Source organism: Ursus arctos, unplaced genomic scaffold, assembly GCF_023065955.2.
Source record: "Ursus arctos isolate Adak ecotype North America unplaced genomic scaffold, UrsArc2.0 scaffold_12, whole genome shotgun sequence".
Lineage (NCBI taxonomy): Eukaryota > Metazoa > Chordata > Mammalia > Carnivora > Ursidae > Ursus > Ursus arctos.
Genome location: NW_026622786.1, coordinates 67484605 through 67492857, shown reverse-complemented (window position 1 = coordinate 67492857; position 8253 = coordinate 67484605).

Below are 8253 nucleotides of genomic sequence, written 5' to 3'. Positions count from 1 at the left end.
GTTTGGGATCAGTACCACTGTTTGTTTAAAGACCGTAACACCTGTGAAAAGGCCACCACGGTTCTAAGGGTAAGAACAGAGGGGAGTCCTCTGCGGGTTTCCTTGGTAATGCCCCTCTGGACCCTTGATCCTGAATTTATGAATGCTGGATCCTGAGGAAATGATCTCAGGGCATTTAAAAGATACGTAGCTATTTATATTTAAATTAATTTAATTAAAATTTTTGCTCCTCGATCGCACATTTCAAGTGCTCAATAGCCACATGCAGTCGATAGCTACCATTCTGGACAGTACAAGTTTGGAATATTTCCATCACGGCGGAACTTTCTATTGGACCACACCAGCCTCAAGGCTAAACACAGAGACATACTGTCCCACAACAGCTCAGATTTCCAGCAGCCCAGGCAGTCCCCACCCAACGCTGAAAACTGCAGGCAGATGGGGTCCCATGTAAAGTAGTGTCTAAAGTGCCTCCAAATGCTTTACTCTTTTTTTAAAAAAGATTTTATTTTTTCATTTGAGAGAGAGAGAGAACAGGAGCAGGGTGGGAGTGGCAGAGGGAGAGGGAGCAGCAGAATCCCCACTGAGCAGGGAGCCCGGTGCGGGGCTCGATCTCAGAAGGGGGCTCAATCCCAGAGACCTGAGCCAAAGGCAGACACTAACCAACTGAGCCACCAGGCACCCCAAATGCTTTACTCTTTATCACTGAAGGTGAGCAGCGGGGGGGGGGGGGGGGGGGGGGGGGGGGGGGGGGGGGCTGAAATCTGCTCTCTTGCCTCCCCTGGTGTCCAACTCTTGATACTGCATGTTCAAAGCAGGCAACTCATAGCAACAAATAAATGCCTGCATTAACCAAAAAAGAAAGATCTCAAATAAACCATCTAAAGTTGCACCTCAAGTAACTAGAAGAAGAAGAACAAACTAAGCACAAGGTTGTAAGGAGAAAGGAAATAACAAAAACCAGAATGGAAATAAATGAAACGGAGACTAGAAGACAATAGAAAAAGTCCACAAAACTGAGTCAGTTTTTTGAAAAGATAAACAAAATTGGCAAACCTTTAGCTAGACTGAGAAAAAAACCCGAGAAGACTCAAATAAATTAAATTAACAACAACAGGCAGCTTTGCATCCTGATACAACAGAAATACATGTGATTATAAAAGGCTACTATGGACAATTATACCCCAACAAATTAGATTAAGCCGAAAAGAAATGGGTAAATTCCTAGAAACGTACAACTCACGGAGACTGAATCAGGGAAATAGAACACATGAACAAATCAATAATAGATAAGGACATTGCATCAATAATCAAAAATCTCCCAACAAAGAACCCCGGGATCAGATGGCTTCACTGGTGAGTTCTACCAAATATATGTAAAAAATTAATAGTGATTCTTCTCAAACTCTTCCCAAGAAATCAAAGAGGAAGGAATACCTCCAAATGCATGTTGTGAGGCCTTTATTACTCTGATACCAAAGTCAGACCGGGCACTACAAGAACAGAAGGTTATAGGCCATTATTCCTGGTGAACGCAAATGCTGAGTGTAATAAGCCAGACAGAGAATGACAAATACTGTATGGTGTCGCTCATATGTGAAACCTAAAAGAAGTCAAACTGATAGAAACAGAGAAAAGAACGGTGGTTGCCAGGGGCTGGGGGATAGAGGAAATGGGAGAAGCCTGTGTGCTGAAAGTATGAACTCACGGTTGTAGAATGAATGAGTTCTGAGTGTCTGACATACAACTTGGGGACTATAGTGAATAATACCGCCTGGTATACTTGAAATTTGCTAAGAGACTAGATATCAAGCATTCTCAACAAAAAGGTAACTATGTGAAGTGACAGATGTGTTAACCTGATTGTGGGAATCATTTCACGATGTAAACGTATGTGAAATCAGCATGTTGTATAGTTTCAATATATTACAAGTTTATTTAACAATCATACCTCAAAGCTGGAAAAAAAACCTAAGTCTTGCAGGGCCACAGTCCCACTGACTCTGCAGAGGAGGCGATATCATGGGCTTACAGGAAGCAACTTCTGAAGTGCAGTGGGCTCTCTGAAGACTTCCTCTCCGTGCCAAGGGTTTAGGAAACACACACGCAAACGTCTCCATCCTCTGAACGCCTACTTACTCAAAGTCATGATAGCCTTGGGCTTTCACCAGGCATTTACGCCCGACTACCTCTTACCGTCTCTACTTCTTACAGCAACCTTGCGGTCTGCACGCTTATTTCCACTGGATTAGGAGAGAGAAGCAACAGTCTCAAGGTCACACAAATAGTACGATGAGGACCAGGGAATCGAGCCTCTTTTGACGGACTCCAAATGCCTGGTCCTTTTCTCTGGCTCTGATTCTCGCTGAAAATTCCCTGGTGGGAAGGCATCTGCTCTCCACCCGCCTCCGAACTAGGAGAGGTGTAGCCCTGAGCTAGGAGCCGAGCAACTTCCTGAAGCTGGTGGGTGAGGAGGGTTTGTCACAAAGAGCCCTTGTTGTACCCTACATCCATTTGCGAGATGATAATGAGCGGTGGTAGACAGAGGGACTGAGAGTCACTGAGATTCAGAGACAATGTGTGGTTTCAAAGAGTAGAGAAATCCAGAAAAAGACATCCACATAGAGATTCTGGATTTCAGAGATTTACAGCATTTCAAGGAGCTTCAGAGTATCTCAGAGAGATAGTCACGGCATTCCAGAGAAAGTTTCCAAAAGTTCAGAGAAATACAGAAAACTGAAGATATTTGCATATTTTCAGAGATATATTGGGAGAGCTACACAGACAGCTGGGAAAAAGTATTAGAGCGAAATGGAGAGTAGAGAAAATAGAATCAAGAGATTTTTCTGACACGCTGGGTCCCGTATGCCAGGAATGTCTCTGGAAACTTTTGACATTTTACTGCAACCTGAAAAGCCCAGTGAGTCCCCATCTATCCAAAGATATTGTATGTGGAAGTTTAGATTCAAATACAAGGTGAAAGTTGGGGCTGGGGGAGTGAGGAAAGCGCAGTCACCTAGTGGTTTCCCTGTGCACTGGGACAGCAGGGGGAAGATGCCAAAATTTGTCCTATTCCTCCCCCCAGTGGCCATCTCTTGTACTGCACGTTCTGAGAAGTGCAACCTTTCCAGGGCCTCAGACCCACCGGGGTCAGAATTACCTGCTCTGCGAGCCAGGGCCTTTTAAGAGCGTCCACATAGGACTCTCTCCCTTCTCTGAATTCCAACTGGACTGTAAATAGTCATAGTTGTGGGCCTTCATCCCGCATCTGCCAGCTATCACCAACGCAGTGCAAACTATGGGCAAAGGGTTTTCTATTCTCTCCTTTCGCATTCACACCAGCCAAGCGGGGTCTCAGAAGAAGGGGCCTGCAGAGGTGAGGCCACTTGCCTGGGGTCACACAGTTAATAAGCTGGTGTCGTTCGACCGTATGTTTGTCTTACTTCAAATCCCCTGTTCCTTTCTCTGTTCCTACCTCTAAGCTCTCCAGCTCGGTCCCCTTCAAGGAAGGGTCATTCTCCACTCTATCTTCTCCAGTCACGGGCCAAGCACAGGACTGGATACACAGCAGAAGCAGCAAAACCTGATGGGTGCAAACTAACTGATGACCGATTGATGATTTACTGATGGACCATTTATTGATCATTATGGATCAGTGCCCAGCCGGAGTCAGTGACTGGCTGGAAAGCCATCCCAGGACATGCCAGATGATTCTCCTTCAAGCCCACTAGGTCTGCTGAGGTCAGTGAGTTCGCTGCTGGCCAGTCATTTGCTGCAGGCGGCAGAGGCCGTATTCTGCCCATCACATTTGCCACGTCGGGATGCAGGGGAGCCAGGAGCCCTACGGAAATGAGGAAACATCTTCAGGTAATTCCTGCAGGGAAGGGAAAGGACGTGCAGAGGAGTCCAGCCGAGCAGACTTAGAAGCCTGACAAGGGAAAAGTCTCTCTCTCGGCAAGCTTTCCTCTTTCCAGTTGATGGGACCGGATTCCGACAGGTCCTCACAGGCTCTCCGGCTTCTAGCTGCAGAGAAAACTCCAGGTGGTGAGCCTGGTCTGGGCAGGTGGGCCGGGAGCACGGGCCAGGGGTCAGAGCAGTGGGGGTGGCCTGAGGAGGGAGGAGGTCCAGCAGAGCCGCCCGGGAGACGTGTGCTGAATTCTAGCTCAGCCACGCACCAGCCCCTGGAACCTGGACAAGTGACTAGAACTCTCTGAGCCTCCGTTTTCCCGCCAGAAGACTTAAGGTCATAACTTGGCCTCCGTGAAAAGAGAACGAACAGTGCCCGATCTCGGAGCCGCTGTGCCGCGTCACCACACCAAATAAAACGTGTCCTTTGCCTGCGGTCTGGAGCTCAGCCCCAGCTCCTGTCCCAGAGGGAATACTCGAGTCTGCTGTCAACCTACAATGGTGTGTCGCGTGCCTCCCACCTTAGTGCTCGGCGGCTCCTCCCAGTGCCTACTGACCATGCACTTTTGAGGCACTTGGGACAAAGGAGCCCAACCACCACCCTGTCCAAGAAGCCCTGGGGCAGGGTGACAAAGAGGACAGAGCACTGACCTTGTAGCTGGTGGCCTTGGCTGTCCATCTCTGTCTTGCTGTAAACTCCGCACAAGACCCTGTGTTCCTGGGAAACATGCTGACTTCTCAGGGCCTTCACTCCTTCCGCTGCGAAGTGAGGACAATGCCCCTATTCCTCATTTTATGTGAGGGAAAATGATACTTCAGAATAAGGATATTTAATTAGGCAGAACCACTTAGGTTTTACTCTTGAACGTCTCCTTTTGGTAGGGATTGTTTCTGAACCAGCGTGTCAGAGTCCTGGCTCTTATGGGTTCAAATGTAAAAACGTTATCTTCATTTCTTTGTATATCATGCAGAAATTAGAAAAGGAAAAATTTGTGGCTGGCATTGTGGGAAATTAAAAAATAATAATAATCCAATCAATCCAAATACATAGCTTTTCAGCTTGGGGTATGCATTTTAAATCAGGGCTCATGGGTGGTGATGATAAGAACACAGTGTGCGGTTTGGACGATAAATTGTGGGACTCCTAGTATCCCCCAGCATCCATTCTTCTCTGTTAATGAGTAAAAAAACAATGCCGATTCTTTCCAGGGCAGAGGCCACCCAAAATCATGACGGCATTTCCCATCCCTCCCTGCAGCCTAGATGGGACCACATGACTGAATTCTGGGCAATAGGAAATTAGCAGAAATGTCCTGTGTAATTTCTAGGAAATGTACACTGGAATGTTGAGGCAATGGCTGGAGTTGGAGCAGCCATTTTAAACAATGAGATGGAAGATGGTAGGGCAAAAAGATAAAAGGAGTTCAATTCACTTAAGAAATTGTGACCTGCCTTACCAGTCTTGTTCTGTCGATCTGCAGACTTTTATGTGGAAAAATTTTTTTTTTCTTCTTGTTTAAGCTGCTTTTAACTTGGGTGTGTATTACAGACAAACTTAGTCCCAGCTGATGTATGTTAGTTTGCATGGTTTTGAGTTTTATACTTTATAAAGAGCTTTCAGGGGAAAGGAGGAAACTAATGCCATATGTATCCATTCATTTATTTGATGGAAATGTAACAGTGCTCCACAGTGTACCAGGCCCTGTGCTGTGCACTAGGGACAGAAACGAATCCAACAAACTTTGCCTTCCAGGAATCCACCCCTAACAGGGGAAACAGACTAGCAGTTATAGCACAACTAACTGATAGGAGTTATAGTGGGGGACACACAGGCAGCCGGGGGTGTCACATAACCCAGAATTCAGGAGAAGGATGGTGCACACAGTTCCTCCGAGAAGCTGTCACAGAGACCGCATCAGACAGGCAAGAGATTAGCTGGGGGAAATAACTAGAGGACAACAGGGAAGAAGCAGGGGTAACCGGGAGGGAAGAAGGGAAGGACAGAGAGATTCTAGGGAGTTCTAAGAAGGTTTCTGCTGGCCTGGGAAGAGTCCTCCAGCCAGAGATGCCCATTCAATGAACCACCCTTCCTGCAGGAAAGGGCACGCATGGTGTCGTCAGGCTCAGTCACTGGCTGAGAGTGGCGGGGGCCAGAGGACTTCAGGGTGAGAGCAGTGTTCAATGCTGAGGGGTGGTGGCGGGGGCCGCGGGCACGCTGAGCTCCACCACTGCCAAGGCCACCTCGGCAAGGCTCCCTAGGAGTTCCGTCTCACATTTGTGGGGGAGGGGCGCTGGGCCAGGCACCTGTCAGATCATTCTCACCCTTTGGACCTCAGCCAAACGCAAGACAGAAATAGCCTGGCGTCTCATAGCTCGGCATCTCCTTCCATACACGTTATCTTACTTCATTTTCCCAACTCTCTATTTTTCCAGGGTATTATTACCTCATTTTGCAGATGTAAAATTTCGTGCTTAGTGGGTTAAATAATTCTTCCATCACAGTGTAACTAGTGAGAGGCAGAACCAGGACTCACATTCCTACCCCATCTGTGGCTCTCCTACTTTACCGATCTGCCATCCCAGTCCGGCCGCAGGGACCCACGACTGAGGCTGAAACCCTGCAGGGGCTCAGCTAAGAGCCGTGCCTCCCGCAGATGCTGTACTTGGCAATTTATAAAACATTTTCAATCCACTGTGTTAACTCATTCTTCCAACCACGCGTGAGATAGTTACTATCTCCATTTTATAGAAGAGAAAAGGGGGCTGAGGAAGGCGAAGGACTTTGCCCCCATCACCCAGCTGGTGCGCACAGGAGCCTCATCTGACTGGAGATTCTGTGTGTTCATGACGACTTCACAGCATTTCTTAGATAAGCTCCTGGTTAAGTGTATGTACACATGCACATGTGTGTGTGTGTGTGCCAGTCACACCGGTGCACGGACTGTGTGTGTGTGTGTGTGCCAGTCACACCGGTGCACGGGCTGTGTGTGTGCGTGTGCCAGTCACACCGGTGCACAGGCTGTGTGTGTGTGTGTGCCAGTCACACCCGTGCACGGGCTGTGTGTGTGCGTGTGCCAGTCACACCCGTGCACGGGCTGTGTGTGTGTGTGTGTGCCAGTCACACCCGTGCACGAGCTGTGTGTGTGTGTGTGTGCCAGTCACACCGGTGCACGGGCTGTGTGTGTGCGTGTGTGTGCCAGTCACACCGGTGCACGGGCTGTGTGTGTGTGCGTGTGCCAGTCACACCGGTGCACGGGCTGTGTGTGTGCGTGTGCCAGTCACACCGGTGCACGGGCTGTGTGTGTGTGTGTGCCAGTCACACCGGTGCACGAGCTGTGTGTGTGTGTGCGTGTGCCAGTCACACCGGTGCACGGGCTGTGTGTGTGCGTGTGCCAGTCACACTGGTGCACGAGCTGTGTGTGTGTGTGTGTGTGCCAGTCACACCGGTGCACGGGCTGTGTGTGTGCGTGTGCCAGTCACACCGGTGCACGGGCTGTGTGTGTGTGTGCGTGTGCCAGTCACACCGGTGCACGGGCTGTGTGTGTGTGTGTGCCAGTCACACCCGTGCACGAGCTGTGTGTGTGTGTGTGCCGGTCACACTGGTGCACAGGCTGTGTGTGTGTGTGCCGGTCACACCCGTGCACGGGCTGTGTGTGTGTGTGCGTGTGCCAGTCACACCGGTGCACGAGCTGTGTGTGTGTGTGTGCCAGTCACACCCGTGCACGAGCTGTGTGTGTGTGCGTGTGCCAGTCACACCCGTGCACGAGCTGTGTGTGTGTGCGTGTGCCAGTCACACCCGTGCACGGGCTGTGTGTGTGCGCGTGTGCCAGTCACACCCGTGCACGGGCTGTGTGTGTGCGCGTGTGCCAGTCACACCCGTGCACGAGCTGTGTGTGTGCGTGTGCCAGTCACACCCGTGCACGAGCTGTGTGTGTGTGCGTGTGCCAGTCACACCCGTGCACGAGCTGTGTGTGTGTGCGTGTGCCAGTCACACCCGTGCACGGGCTGTATGTGTGTGCGTGTGCCAGTCACACCCGTGCACGGGCTGTATGTGTGTGTACATGCCAGTCACACCCGTGCACGGGCTGTGTGTGTGTGCGTGTGCCAGTCACACCGGTGCACGGGCTGTGTGTGTGTGTGTGTGCCGGTCACACCCGTGCACGAGCTGTGTGTGTGCGTGTGCCTGTCACACCCGTGCACGAGCTGTGGCCCCACCCATACCTTCTCTAAGCTCCAAACAATGCCTTGGGAACCCGTCTTCCCAGGGAGACCTGTCTGCCCAGATGGGAGGGCTGTCCCAGCAGCCACAGCAGCTAACTCCGACCTGTGGTCTTCCCCGTCTGACCC